Genomic DNA, 15,855 nt, shown 5'->3' on the forward strand with positions numbered 1-15,855 from the left:
CAATGTTAGAAAAGTCTTTGGAGATCATCAAGCCCAACCTGTGCCCTGACACTGCCTTGTCTCCCCTGAGCCACCTCTTCTGCAGGATAAACAACCCCAGCTGCTCCCTCAGCCACTCCTCACAGGACTTGTGTTCCAGACCCCTCTCCCGCCTTGTTGCCCTTCTCTGGACATGCTCCAGCCCCTCCATGGCCTTCCTAAATTGTGGGCCCAGAACTGGACACAGCACTTGAGGTGCTGCCCAAGCAGTGCTAAGCAAAGGGGAAGAATCACTGCCCTGCTCCTGCTGGCCACACCATTCCTGAGCCAGGCCAGGAGCCATTGGCCTTCTTGGCCACCTGGGCACACTGCTGGCTCATGTCCAGCCTGCTGTCCATCAGTCCCTGCAGGTCCCTTTCTGCCTGGCTGCTCTCCAGCCACTCTGTCCCCAGCCTGTAGTGCTGCAGGGGTTGTTGTGGCCAAAGTGCAGGACCTGGCACTTGGTCTTTTTCAACCTCAGCTTGTTGGATTTGGTCCCTGGATCCAGCTTGTCCAGGGCCCTGTGCAGAGCCCTCCTACCCTCCAGCAGATCCACACTCACACCCAGCTTGGTGTCATCTGCAAATTTGCTGATGCTGGACTCAATCCTCTCATCCACACCATCAATGCAGATATTGATATCCACACTGGCTGTATCTGATCCCTTGGCCATCCTGTGGGTGCCCTGTGATGGCACTCAGGATCATCTGTTCCATAACCTTGCCGGGCACCCAGGTCAGGCTGACAGGACTGGAGCTCCTCCTTCCAGCCCTTCTTGGGGATGGGCTCACACTGGCACCTCCTGTCGCACCTCCCTGGTGAGCCAGGACTGATGGTAAATGATGGAGAGCAGCTTGGGGAGCTCATCTACGGCTCCCTCATCCCCCTAGCATGCATCCCATCCGATCCCACACACCTGTAAGCATCTGAGTGGCTCAGCAGGTCACCAGCTGCTTCCTCCCGTATTACAGGGGGCTGTTCTGCTCCCCGTGCCCATCTACCAGCTCAGGAGAACTCTTGTCCTGAGGACAACCTGTCCTAATACTGAAAATTGAGACAAACAATATGGTAAGTGTCAGCCTTTTCTTTATCTCTAGTTACTATATTCCCCACTGCGTCCAATAAAGAGGAGAGGTTCTCCTTATCCCTCCTTTTGCTCTAAGTTGTTTTATAGAAATATTTTCCATTTATTTTTTGCAGAAGTTGCCAGGTTCATCTCTAATTGATCTTTCACCTCTGTACTTTTCTTTCTGCATAACCTAACAACATCCTTAAACACTTCCTAGATTTCTTGGCCTTCTGCCCAAAATTTATGCACCCTCTTTTTTCCCCTGAGTTTGCACAAAAGCTCCATGGGCAGCCAGGCCAGTCAGTTTCCTCTCTAGCTCATCTTTTGCCACACTGGGACAGGCTGCTCCTTCCCCCTTAAAATTACTATCTTGAAATGTGTCCATCCTTCCTGGACCCCTTTGTTTTTAAGGGCTGTTTCCCTTAAAAAAATCAGTACCTGATTTGGTACTCCCCAAATCTGCATCCTAAATAGGCCAAAGTCTGCCCTTCCTAATTCCAGTGTAGAAGTTTTGTTGCTGCCCTTCCTTCTTTCACAGAAAATTGAACACTTGATTATTCCATGATCACTGTGCCCCAGGCAACCTCTGAGCCCCACATCTGCCACCAGCCCTTCTCTGTTTGTGAACAGCAGCAGACAGAGCTTTCCTTGGCAGTGGGAGTGTCACCAAAAATTCGGTAAAACAGAAAACTCCTTAACCCCAATGCAGCATTAAAAAGCAACATTCTTTATTCTGCTGGATGCATGGGGGATAGCTCCTTCCAAAGCCATGCAGGCTGAGCGCAGGAAAGTTTCTGTTTCTATTCTGTATATTGCACACATATTCATTGATTTTCCCAGACTAAACATAAATATGATAATCATTTCCCCAAAATCATTAAGATATTTCCCCTCCCCTTAACCCATGTGTTCTTCTGTCCTGGGGGTCTCTCTGGTGGTCCCTGGTGGTCGTGTACCCCAATGTTCCAGTGGGGCTGAGCTGGCAGGAGGCTGGTAAACTTTTAGTTCCTCTTCTCACACAATGGGCATTGTGTGGTTTCCATAGGCCTGGGGTTTTGGAGAACAAGCTCCAGGTGTCAGCTCAGCTGGTGTAGATAATTGATCATCTGGTAACATGAGGACACAGAGTGGGCTCTGACATCAGAAAGTGGAGGACAGGAGGTCATGGAGAAGCTACAGCATCAGATACATAGCTACAGATACAGCTACATAGATTGCATTTATGACATCACAGAGCAAGCGGTGACAGCACAGGGCAGCAGTCTGACATCACAGAGCAGACTATGACATCACAGATTTGGCTGTAACATCAGATACCAGCTGTGTGACATTAGATAATGGGCTGTGACATCACAGGGCAGAGGTCTGACATCCCAGAGGGGCTGTGTGACATCCCAGCAGGGCTGTGTCAGGTCGCTGGGTTGGTCACTTCGCCCCAGCTCCCCCTCACAGTTTCTCCCAACAAGTCCAATGCTGTTCATGCCCAGCAGGGTCCCTGTCCCCCAGGATCCCCCCGGCCCACCTGGAGCCACAGCCTCCACCAAAGGATGTTCCACAGGATCCACCCCAGAGCCTGACATGGGGACAAGGGGCCAGGGCTGTGTGACCAGGACATCAAGGACGTGAATTATCCAGGTCACTGAGACCTGGTTTGGGTTGCCCAGGGCAGGAAAGATGTCTGACAGCTGGAGCAGGGTCTGGGAAGCGCCTCCAAACTGGTACTGGAGCCCTTGGGCTGTGAGCAGAGGCTGAAGGAGCTGGGCTGGTCCAGCCTGGAGCAAGGAAGGCTGAGGGGCTCCTCATCCCAGCCTGGCAGTGCCAGCAAGGAGAGGATGGAGAACACAGAGCCAGGCTCTTCACAGGGAGGCCTGGTGGGAGACAAGAGCCAATGGGTGGAAGGGGAAAGAGGGAAGATCAGCCAGGACATGAGGAGGTGAAATGAGTCAGGCTGGTTTCAGCATTTCCTCACCACCAAGAGCAGCCTGACTTCCCTTCTCCATCCACCACTGACAGCTTTGCAAATCAGGAATTGTTTGAGCTGCTCTGCACCCACTCCAGGTGAGCATCCTGATAGAAGAATTTAATTGTGTTTACATCAATCACAGAACTATGTTTGTCTAAATAATTCTGGTACGGAAATCACTTGTGGATGGTGGACTCATCAGATACTGCTGGGATGTTGCACATATCTCAGGGAAGAGTGTGATTGATATTAAATTTTGTCCTGTTCCACTATGGTCTGTTGGCCATGAAGAGAAACTTTCTGTGCCTCTGAGTCTCATCAGTTCCTGCCCCCAAAAGGACACAGACATGATGAGTTATGATTCCCACTCCAGTGGTGGAACTTCCACCTTCCTCCATAGCCAGAGCAGAGCTCCCTTGTCCCAGAAAGTCCCTGGCAATGGAGGGATGATGGAAACAGGACATGCTGTGGGGATCAGGTGTGGGGTAGATCCAGGGACAAGACTGACTTCTGCATTTGATGGAGCTGTGCCTTCCCCTGGCTTTGTTGGCTGACAAGAAATGAACATCCCTCTGTGTCTCAGGCAGCTCCTTCTCCAAGGAAATCAGGTGGGAGTTGGAGCCAAGGAGCTGAAAGCTGCAGGTGCAGCCTGGGCTGGAGGGAGCTCAGATTTGCACAAGGCTGCTCTGAGTGCCAGGGCTGGGATGGGGGAAATGGTGGGGTGGGTGTAGGGACAGAGTCTGATTGATTGTAGGGTCTTGATTTTCATCTTTATTCAAATTGCATGAGGAAGTACTTGGTTTCAATGTCAAGTGGAGATTTCTTATAACAGGGAAAAAAAAAAAAAAAACAGGTCCGAAAAAATGTTTTCTCACAGTATTTTTAAATTGAACATATTCAGCTGAACGCACTTCTGAAATCTCCCTTTTTAAACACACAAGATTTGGAAACTGAAATCAGATTATTCCTAGAGGCTTGGTTTGTTAAGATGTTCTGAATGTCAATGAGCCCTGGGACACTGAATTCCTGCACTGAAGAGCTGCAGGCTGAACAAGCCTCTGGAGCAGGAAAATTCAGCAGCAGCCTCCAAGGTGCTGAGGATGTCAGCAGCCCCCACTGAGGCCATCCCTGCCCAGAGACCGTGGGGGAATGGGCAGACAAGGAGAGCGTCCCTGGGGCTGGGGCAGCACAACTCAGAGGCACCAGCGGCTCCAGCTGGGCAATGGAGTGTGGAATGTGGCTGGGAAAGCCCTGCCTGGGCTGTGCCAAGCAGGACACACAAGCCCTGACTCCCATCCACTAAAAAACTTTCTCAATGAGAGATTTAAAATGAATTGCAATTGTTTTTTTCCTCTGAGTTGGACACAGTGCAGAAATTCTGACGAGATCATCAGGAGCTCAAAAGAACAAGACAGCTTTTACTAGTTATATTAGAAAATTGTGGAAACTTGGCAAAAGGTTTAATATGACATTCAATGAAAAAAGAAAAACCACTTTTCAAAGCTTTAAATTGGACCATTCACCTTCACAAATTCTAAGCCTGTGCAGTTTTAAGTTACTCAAGATTTGCAAGAGAATAGAAATAGAAGAAATATACACAGAAAGAGAAAAAAAAAAACAAAAACATATACAGAAGCACCCACACTGCTACCAAGTCCTGAATTCCAGGACAGTTCAGATGGAAATTCCAAGAGGAGGTAGGGTCAAGATGTGTGCTTGCCTTGTGGTCAGCCTTCAATACCCCTTGGTTTCCCTGGGCCCTTCCCCCAGGTGGGACTTGGGCTCATTTGGTCCCTCAGGAGCTGGGCTGGGGCTGCAGAGGTGGCTGTGGAGCATTGCCTGTGCTGTGCCAGGGACTGGCAGCCACTGCTGGGCTGGGATAGAGGCTCTGGGGGGATTGGGGCTCCAGGGCAGGGCAGGGCTGGGGTTCCAGGGCCGGGCAGGGCTGGACCTGCCCCTTCCTCCCCCCCCCCGCCCCTGACAAAATGTTTTCAGCCAACAATCTCCAGTCTCTCACAACAGGGAATGTTGGAGGTGAAATCCCAATCTTGGACATGGGCACCTGGACTAGAACGACAGTTCTTTCCCAAAGGAAGGAAAGCACAGAGCCTTCCCCAGTGTTTTGGGGACAGATGAAAGGTGATCCTTGTGAAACCATTACCAGCCAGATTTGTCCTGACAATCTTCCTATTGGAACAATCTCTGGATATATGGAATTTTGGAGGTGAAATCCCAATTCTGGCCATGGGTGTCTGGAGGAGAAGGCCAGTTCTTTTCCATGAGAAGGAAAGCACAGAGCCCCAGTATTTCAATAGCAGATGAGGAGACTCTCAATGTGCCAAGGTCAGCTGGACAATTGCCTGTTAATTACAAGAAGACCTGCAGTGTCACAATGGACCCTTGGTTCAATGAAGTCCAGCATTGTCACAGTGGTCCCTAGGTTTCATAAGGCCCAGTGGTGTAACAACGGTCCCAACGAATCCATGAGGCTTTGCAGTGTCACAATGGTCTCCATAGCTCTCCAGGCCCCACAATATCACGTGACTCCTGTGTTCCATGAGCCCTGAAATGTCACAATGGCCCTTTGGACCCTGGGAGTTTCTAGTGTCACAATGTTCTCCTTTGGGTCAACAGTGTCACAAGGGACCAATTATGACACGAGGCCCCACAATGTCTCAATGGTTGGTTCCATGCAGCCCTGCAGTGTCACAAATGCCTCTTGGATTCACAAGGCCCCACAGTATCACAATGGTCCTCATGGTTCTGTAAGGAACCCCAGGGTCACAATTGTCTCACTGGTTCCATGAGGCTCCACAGAGTCATGGTGGACCCTTGGTTTGATGGGGCTTGCCAGTGTCACAATGATCCCTACATTCCATGGAGCCACACACTATCACTACAATTCCCTTATTCCATGAGGCCCAGCAATGTCACAGGGGTCTCCATGATTCCATGAGGCCCCACAGTGTCACTATGGTCCCTTGGTCTCACAGGGCCCCACAGTGTCACAACAGTCCCTTGGTCTCACAGGGCCCCACAGTGTCACACTGGTCCCTTGGTTCCATCGGCCCTGTGCTGCTGCATTCCCCCTCCCCTTCTCAGGCCGCCCTGCCAGCTGAGAAATGCTCCTTGGGCCGCGGCCTTGGCCAACAGCCCCTGGGCTCAGCCCCTCCACAGCTCATCACAAACACTCCAGGCACTGCTGCTGCCCAAACAGCTCCTGGTTCCTTTACCAGCAGCCCTGGGAGCTGTTTGTGTTCCCTCAGTAACACAACATTCCTGTTCTCACCCTGCCAAAGGAAGCTGTTGATGCCAAGTGCAGTCAGGATGAGCCATTGCTGGGACTGCAGCCCCTCTCTTGGGGCCCTGCAAACAGCGCTCCAAAAGGAGCCCTTGGAGCTCTCCTGGGCCAGCGACTCCCTCTGAGTGGGGCCTCTCCCAGCCGGGAACTCTCCCGTTTGCTGCACTCAGGGATCCTGAGCAACCACAGAGCCTGTGCCGATCCCCCCACTCCTCGAGGCTAAACTCTTCACCCACTGGGGAGATGGCAAAGCATCCACAGGGAGCATTCCCTGCCCTCAGGGGAATTGCTCACCGGTGCCTTGCACTGACTCTTTGTGTCTGTGTGCACACAGGAGTGCCTGTGCTGGGGAGATGTGGCAGAAATGCTGCTCTCTGAGGGGTTGGAGTGCCTTGGACAGCTGAGTCAGTCAGATATCCAGATATCAGTAGGTAAGGTCAAGTCAGAAGGTCTAAACTAAGTTAAATGCTCCTAAGAGTTGCACTGTTTGTAAGTTGTTAAGTTTAAGTTATTAGCTAAGTTAAGGATTGTTAAGTGTTATTCCTCTGTTAATTTCTAAGTCATAGATTTTATTTTGGGTTAAATATTGTTAAGTGCTGCTCTTTTGCTAAATTTTGAAGTTGACAAGATCAGGTAAAGTTAAGGAATAAGTTAAGTCCTGTTAAGTTTGAGCTCTGTTAAGCTTTTGGACCATATTCCTTTTATCCTTGCCCTCATTGTCCTTGTGTCTCACACACACACAGAGGGACAGTTCTCTGTTAAATTTTGGTTTGATTGTCTGGTTTATGTTTGGTGTTGTTGTTGCCTTGTTTCCTTGGTGTGCCTGAAGTGTCCAGTCAGGAGCAGAATGACTCTTCCCAAGGAACTTTGTGCTGCTGTCCCTTAATATTCAATCTGTTTTTTGCTGATCCCTTGCTGGGGATATTTTCAGCGCTCTCAAGGCCTCGTTCGTAACAGGGTGAAGGAGTCCTGTCCCAGGCTCTGGCCCTGGGGGACACGGGGACGCTGCCAGGGGGTCCCTGTCCCCCTGTCCCACTCCCAGGGCCCTGGCCCTCTGTCCCCGTGTCAGGCTCTGGGGTGGATCTCATTGAACATCCTCTGGGGGAAGCTTCAGGGCTGGGGGCAGGGGGACCTGGGGGGACAGGGGACCCCACTGTGCACGAGCAGGGTTGGACTGCTGTGGGGGGAACTGTGAGGGGGGCTGGGGCAGAGTGACCTCCCCGGTGACCTTACCCAGCTCCTGTGATGTCACAGAGCCTCCAGTGATGCCACACAGCTTTTTTGCAATGTCACACAGCTCCTGTGATGTCACACAGCCACCTGTGATGTCACACAGCCCCTGTGATGTCACACAGCTCCTGTGATGTCACAGAGCCCTGGTGATGTCACACAGCTTTTTAGCAATGTCACACAGCCACCTGTTATGTCACAGCCCACTCTAGCATGTCACAGAGCACCCTTGTGATGTCACAGAGCCAACTCTGGAATGTCAGCCTGGAATGTCATGCAGTTGCACTGTGATGTCACAAAAGACTCTGTGATGTCAGAAAGCCATAAGGTGATGTCAGAATCTGTTCTGTGATTTCACAACCTGCTCTATGATGTTACACAGCCACCTAATGATGTCACAATCCATTCACTCATGCCACAGAGCCACCCTCTATGATGGCAGGATCTCCTCTATGGCCAGACACCCTACTCTATGATGTCACAGAAGCTTTATGATGTCACAACTCCCTCAGTGATGTCACAAAGCGCTCTCTGTGATGTCATACTGTTATGAGTAGAAAAGTTGCCCATTTTATTAAAAGGTTGCAGAGTTCCCAGGTTGGGCCAGTTGCTGCCAGGGTGGAGCTCTAACTGTTTGTGGTTGTAATCACCTGTTGTTAATAGTTTTTCATTAACTACCTGTTGTTGATGGTTGGGAATCCCCTTTTTGTCGAGTGGCACCCTGCCGCTTCCTGGAGGATGGCACCCGGGACAGTGAAGAGGAGGGGACAACCAAGGATGGGACAATAATTTGATTGGCATGCAAATGACATTGGGGTTGGCAAGCAAATGAGGAAGCCCCTCACCAAACCTAGCCAAAAACCCCTAAAAACAACAAACCAACATGGAATTGAGGGGTCAAAGTGATGTCTAGATGGGAAGAACAGAATCCAGTGTCCGCTAAGACCCTTTTTACCACTCACCGTAACCTAAAAACATGTTGGCTGCAAAGAGGACCTCGAATGTCAAACCAAAATACTGGGAATCAACTCGTGCTCTCGTGAGGAAGGAACCCCCAGCTCTGCCGGCACACCAGTGGACAAACTGGACTCTTCCTCCTCCTCTGTGCCACTTCTGGGGGCAGCGGCAGTGTGAGACCCATCGGATCACCCCACCTGAGCTGATTTTTAATAAAGACATTAAAAAGGAGAAAGATCTCCTGCCCTATTTATTTCGTTTATATTAAAAAACCAATGCATTTTTAGGAACGAAAAAAATTATTGGTCATTGTTTCTAAGTAATGCAATGCCCTTCATTCATTCGTTAATCTCCATTGGCTATTTATTTATTTCCCTTTTTGGTAACTAGTAATATTTGAGTCTTTTTGTCACCTTTTTTATCATCGTTTTCTCAGAAAGGGTCAAGGGGGGCACTTTGGGGTCCCTGGTGACATTTCTGGGGCACATTTGGGGCAGTTCAGGGTCTGGAGAGGGAATTCAGAGACAACTTGAGGGTCTGGAGGACACTTGGGGGAGGCGGGTGGGCACTTGGAGGGGCATTCAGGGATTCTGAAGGACAGTTCGGGGTCCGGGGCAGCACTTGGGGGTCCAGGGGGGCCCTTGGAGGTCAGGGAGGGAAATCTGGGGCCCTTCGGGGTCTGGGTGGACCCTTGTGGGGCTTGAACAGGGCTCTCTGGGGCGCGGGGGGTGATGGGAGTTGAAAACGTGGGTGTAATACTGTTAAACGGGGCCACGGAGCATCACGGGAGTTCGAGGCGCAGCTGCAATGGCTCTCGGTGGAGGCGCGGAGCATGACGGGAGATGAAGTCCTGGCTCCAAGAGCACTGGACATGCACCACGGAGCATGATGGGAGCCATAGTTCCGGAAGTGGCTGGAACGCTTTGGTAGTGGGTCCGGGAAGGCTCTTGGGGGACACTGCTGCGTCCGAGTTGCGACTTGAGATCCTCGGGGGAACATAAACAGTTCGGGAACACTTGCGGGGAGCTCGGTCATCTCTAACCGGGCTCTTTAGGGTGCAGGGCACGGCAGGAGTTTTAGTCACAGGATTTTTCTGAGGGCCTCTGGGGTCGCGGGGTATGAGAGGAGATGAATTCCCAGAAGTGGCTATACTGGGCATCTGTGGGGTTGGGAGCACTCAGGGGTCCAAGCATGCTTTTGGGAGTCCTGAATGGGTGCTGAGGGGGCACTGAGAGATCCTGGAGGATCTGGGGGACACTTAAGGGACAGGTGGGGGACAATCCCGGGGTTCTGTGGAGTGCGGGGCATGGTGGGCGTTGTAGTCCAGCTTCAATGGGTCTCAATCAGGCCATGGGGCATGACGGGAGTTGTAGGCAAAAAAAAGTCGTGCCAATATCAGGCACTGCTTGCGAGATCCTAAACCAGGTGCTGATTGGCTTTGGGCAGTAATGGGCAGAAACCACGGCAAATGGGATGCGGCAGAGGCAGGAACATCCAATTCAACCTCTCCAGTCCCTCCCAGTACACACCAGTATAACCCCAGTACAGATCAGTACAACCCCAGTACAGACCAATTGACCCCAAGTAAAACCCAGCACAACCCCAGTGCCCCTCCAGTCCCTCCCAGTACAGTCCAGTCCCTCCCAATACACCTGTGCCCATTCCCAGTCCCTCCCAGTTCATCCCAGTGACATCCACAGGATGCCCCAGTGTCCTCAGTCTTCTCTGCAATGGCCCCAGTATTCCCAGTTGTGGTGGTTGGACCGGAAATGGGATTTCTGGGATGCTGGGGTCACTACCATCAGGCCAATGGATGCTCAGATTCTAGGACCGCCTCTGAGAAAAACACAGGGGTTAAAACCCAGAGCTGCGCCCGCCCAGAGTCTCTTGGGACTTCTGTCAGGAGAGGCTTTGGATCTCTCCCCCTGTCCCAGCTGCCGGCTGGGCGAGGGAGGGGAAAAGCCATGGAGCCATGAGGTAGGCCCAGCCCAAGGATGGAAGGGTGGAAGAGCACCAAGAGACATCGGGCAGCCATTCCCCCCTAGGAGAGAGAGAGGGAGAGCCGGAGTCTGAATTCAATAGCGGCGCTGGCCCAGGAGGAGAAGCGGGGGGAGTTCGAGGGCAGTGTGGGAGTGCCAGAGCTCTGGGACAGGCAGACACTGAAATTTTTAACCCTTTTTCTTGCATGATTGAGACCTTGCAAATGCTGATCCTCCTAGGAGCTGAATAAGAAGAAAGATAGGAAATGAGATAACCAAGAACTAGGCCCAAGGGACATGGAGACGACTGGCTGAGTGGGGGGAGATTATTGTAGTGGCCTTTTGGCTGGACTTTTCTTGTGTAGCCGTAGACTCACCCAGTTTTATTCCTGTGACCCAGAGCCTGCATTTAGGGGGAGGCAGTGCCTCAGAACCAGGAGGGTTGAGTGTGGGTACCCCTCAGCCCCAGAGGGTGAAAAAATGGGGGGGACAGTCCCAAAGGAGAGGCTGTGCCTTTTTTTGGAGTGAGACAAGGCATCCTTGAAAGACAACTCTAGAAGCAGCTCTGGTCCATGCACAGTGGTGAGAGCACTGGGCATGGAAGGAAAGGTTTCATGATGGCAAAGCACTTTCCGGGCGGTGCTGAGTGACATGGAAGCACACGAGGTTTCAACGTGTTTCCAGGGGAAGCCTATGGTGCAAGAAGGACTCCTCTCCTCTTCATGAACTGAAGATTGAGTAATCTAAAGGGTTGTGCTGGACTGAGAGTTGGTGATTTTGGGGGAATGTAATGCATTGGGAAATTTGGTGGGGGGGAGGAGGAAAGTTTTTCATTTTTTCCCTCATGTTTTTTTTTTCTTTCTTCTTTTCTTGTAGTTTAGTTAACAAGGTTATCTTTATTTCTAAGCAGGAGCCTGCTTTTCTTATTCCTGGTCACATGTGGGATCTCAGCACATCAGACCTGATATGCAGAGACACCGAGATAACCCTTGGGGGACTCGGAGGTCCTGGAATGTTGCCAGAAGTGTCTGGTGGCTGGACTTTGATCTTGCACAGGAGACGACACCTGTATGAGGATGGGAGGATCTCACTGGGATAAATGGTGAAGGGATAGGTTAATTAGAGTGTGAAACACAGGTTTTAGAATTTCGGTACAGGGGTGTCTAGAGAGGTAAGATGGAGGAATTGGGGCGTGTCCTGTCCTTCTTCTTCTTCTTCTTGGCCTCCATCTTCTGTGGTGGTGGTGGCACATTGGGATTGGTTCTTACTCAAAGTGCACTTGTCAATAAGGGTGAAAGGTATTGGGGAAAATAGGTAAATATCTTATACGTAGTTTTGGGTATAAAGATAAGTGACCGCCCTGGGGGCTCACAGTGTGCTCATGGCTGGCTTGCTGTGCAGACCTCTGTTGGGCCGAGAGAAAATCTTGTAGATAAAAACTAATAAACACTGAAGACCGAGAAAAAACCTGAAGACTCTTTTCGTCCTTTGGAGCGCAGGCTGTCCAAGGCCATCCCGAGCCTTTCCAGGCCATAAAAAACAGCCGAGAACAGGACAGTCACATCTCACAACAGACACCAGGGAGAGGGTATTCTCATGGAGGCGCTGGCTTTGTGCCAGGGCAAACCATGACACCTCCCTTGTGCTCCCAATCTAGATCCATCTTGGGCAACTCTATCTTTGCAGCCCGATCTACCTGCTGATTGTTTTGGTGCTCCTCATTGGCCCTACTCTTGGGGACACGGGCATCTACATGGCAGACTTTCACAGGTAGCCTCCCCACCCTGGTAGGGATGTCTTTCCACTCATCAGCGGCCCCGATCATTTTCCCTCTACGTTACCAGTTAGCCTCTTTCCAGCTCTCCAGCCATCCCCACAGAGCATTGGCTACCATCCATGAATCAGTGTAGAAGTAGAGCTTTGGCCATTTCTCTTTTTCTACAATGTCCAGGGCCAGTTGAACAGCTTTGAGTTCAGCAAGTTGACTTGATCCACCTTCTCCTTCAGTAGCTTGTGCAACCTGTCGTGCGGGGCTCCATACAGCTGCTTTCCACTTCCGGTTCATCCCTACGATGCAATAGGAACCGTCAGTGAAAAGAGGGTAGAGTGTTTCCTCTGGTGGCAGTTGGTTATAGGGAGGAGCTTTTTCAGCCTGTGTCACAGGCTCTTGTTCTTCTTCTGTGACACCAAAATTCCCACCTTTGGGCCAGTTTGCAATTACCTCCAAAATCCCAGGGCGATTCAGTTTACCTATACAGCCACGCTGAGTGATAAGAGCAATCCACTTGCTCCATGCAGCACTGGTGGCATGGTGAGTGGAAGGAACCTTGCCTTTGAACATCCACCCCAGCACCGGTACTCGGGGTGCCAGGAGGAGTTGCACTTCTGCACCAATCACCTCTGAGGCAGCTTGGACTCCTTCATAGGCAGCCAAGATCTCCTTCTCTGTGGGAGTGTAGTTGGCTTCAGAACCTCTGTAGCTAAGACTCCAAAATCCCAGTGGTCGACCTCGAGTCTCCCCAGGCACCTTCTGCCAAAGGCTCCAGGACAAGCCATTCTTCCCGTCTGCAGAGTAGAGCACGTTCTTTACCTCTGGTCCTGTCCTGACTGTGCCAAGGGCTACTGCATGAGCAATCTCCTGCTTAATCTGGACAAAGGCTTGTTGCTGCTCAGGGCCCCACTGGAAATTGTTCTTCTTGTGGGTGACCAGGTAAAGAGGGCTCACGATCTCACTACTCAGGAATGTGCATTCTCCAAAAGCCTATGGCACCTAGGAAAGCTTGTGTCTCCTTCTTATTGGTGGGTGGAGACATTGCTGTGATCTTGTTGATGACGTCTGTAGGAATGTGTCACTGTCCATCTTGCCACTTCACTCCCAGGAACTGAATCTCACGAGCTGGTCCCTCTACTTTAGTCTTTTTGATGGCAAAACCAGCTCTCAGGAGGATTTGGATGATTTTTTTCTCCTTTCTCAAATATTTCTCATTTCTCAAACATCTGCGGTTGTGTTCCCCCACACAATGATGTCCTCAATGCACTGCAGGTGTTCTGGAGTCTCACCCTTTTCCAGTGCAGTCTGGATCAGTCCATGGCAGATGGTGGGGCTGCGCTTCCACCCCTGGGGCAGTCGGTTCCAGGTGTACTGCACGCCCCTCCAGGTGAAAGCAAACTGAGGCCTGCATTCTGCTGCCAGAGGAATGGAGAAAAATGCATTGGCAATGTCAATGATGGTGAACCACTTTGCTGCCTTGGACTCCAGCTTGTACTGGAGTTCCAGCATGTCCAGCACAGCAGCACTCAGCAGTGTAGTCACTTCATTAAGCCACGATAGTCCACAGTCAATCTCCATTCTCTGTCAGACTTGTGCACAGTCCAGATGAGGGTGAGTGAGTCTTGCTGATCACCCCTCGGCTCTCCAGCTCATGGATCATTTTGTGGATGGGAATCACAGCATCTCGAGTTGTCTGATACTGCTGACAGTGCACTGTAGAGGTGGCAACTGGCCCTTGTTGCTCTTCCACCTTCAGGAGTCCTACTGCAGATGGGCTTTCTGATAGTCCAGGCAAAATGTTCAACTGCTTAATGTCTTCGGCCTCTACAGCAGCTATGCCAAAAGCCCATCTGAGTTCTTTCGGGTCTTTGAAATACCCACTGCGAAGTACTCCATGCCCAAAATACATGGGGCCTCTGGCCCACTCACAATAGGATGTTTCTTCCACTCATTCCCAGTCAGGCTCACATCAGCTTCCACCAAAGTGAAATCCTGGGATCCCCCTGTCACATCAGCAATAGAAACAGACTCTGTCCCCACATGTCTCAATGGGATTAATGTACACTGAGCACCAGTATCAACCAAAGCTTTATACTCTTGTGGTTCCGATGTGCCAGGCCACCGAATCCACACAGACCAGAAAACAAGATTTTCCCCAGCCTCTACCTGGCTAGAGGCAGGGCCCCTCTAAGCCTGGTTATCCTTCTTTCACTGGACATATGTCTTGGATGTGCCTTCAAGGGGATCAGACATGTCATCATCATCATACCCGGCAGTTCGGCTATGGGCAACTGGAGCTGTTTTCCTTCTCGTGGCTTCCTTCAATTCATGCACCCGTCGTGCCAGAACAGCAGTAGGTTTTCCATCCCACCTTCTCATGTTTTCCCCACAATCACACAGGTAGAACCACAGCTCAGCTCATGGGGTGTACCTTCTCTCTCCATCTGGGAAATATCTGCCTTGGATACCAGAACCTCTGACCTGTACTGCTGAGATTTGGAGAAGGTCTTCTTTAATCTCCTCTCTGAGCTTCTTATGATTCTTCTCTATCTTATCCTCTAATTTCTGCAGACGTGTTTCTACCGCTCTGATTCTGGCATGTGTCGGGCCATGTACAGCATCTGCATATGCTCGGAGCTTCCTTGCCATGTCAAGCACAGTCTCATCCCTCTCATCCCTCTTCATGATGGCTGAAGCAGAAGCATATTCATGTGGCCCAAGTCGTACGAGTTTTCGCCACATCACAGACGTGCATGGTACCAAGTCTGGGTTCCTAGTTGTTACATCATCTGAGAAGACAATCTCTGCCACTGCCATTTCTCTCAGGTGTTGGATCCCTTGCTCTATGGTCTTCCACTGGATTTGCTGCATATAGAGATCATCTGCACACAGGTATCTTTGTGCAACACTTTCCAAGACCCCTGCCCAGAGGCTGTGAGCGTTAGCCCGCCTCATCATTCCTTGGTCAATAACAGGATCATGTAACAGGGATCCCAAATGCCTTGCTTCAGTGCCATCCAGAATTGTAGCCTCTCCTGCAACATCCCAGAGACGGACTAACTAGGGTGTAAAGTCTTGGTGTTTCGCAGGTCCCAGTCTGGAGCAGGCCCAACTAATTATGGATTCATCAGGTCGTTGAGTGTAATCCTTCCTTAGGCCATGAAGGTCCTTCAGGGAAAAGGACTCAATATTGGCTTCTGATCTTACATCTGCTGCTTTGACTACTGATTTTATGTCAGGAGGCATTGAGGGTCCTTCTCCTTCACCATCACCATCACCATCATCATCATCATCATCATCATCATCCACTGGTCAATTGGTCTTGTCCGTGCACTTTCCACTTCTAGTGCTGGTAGCCACAGCCATTGGTTGAGGCTTATTGTCTGGTTTAGCTGCTGGCTTAGGCTCACTGTCTGGTTTGGCTGCTGGCTTCGAGCCTGGGCTGTTGGCTGCAGCCTGAGTCACTGGGATAGCTGCTGATTTATCTCCCTGCCCCCCTGCCTCTGTCTGCTGCCCGACAGTATCTAGCAGTGTGCAATAAGCATAGGCCAGGGCCCAGCTCACTGC

This window comes from Melospiza melodia, chromosome 7, assembly GCF_035770615.1.
Source record: "Melospiza melodia melodia isolate bMelMel2 chromosome 7, bMelMel2.pri, whole genome shotgun sequence".
In the NCBI taxonomy this organism is placed as follows: Eukaryota; Metazoa; Chordata; class Aves; order Passeriformes; family Passerellidae; genus Melospiza; species Melospiza melodia.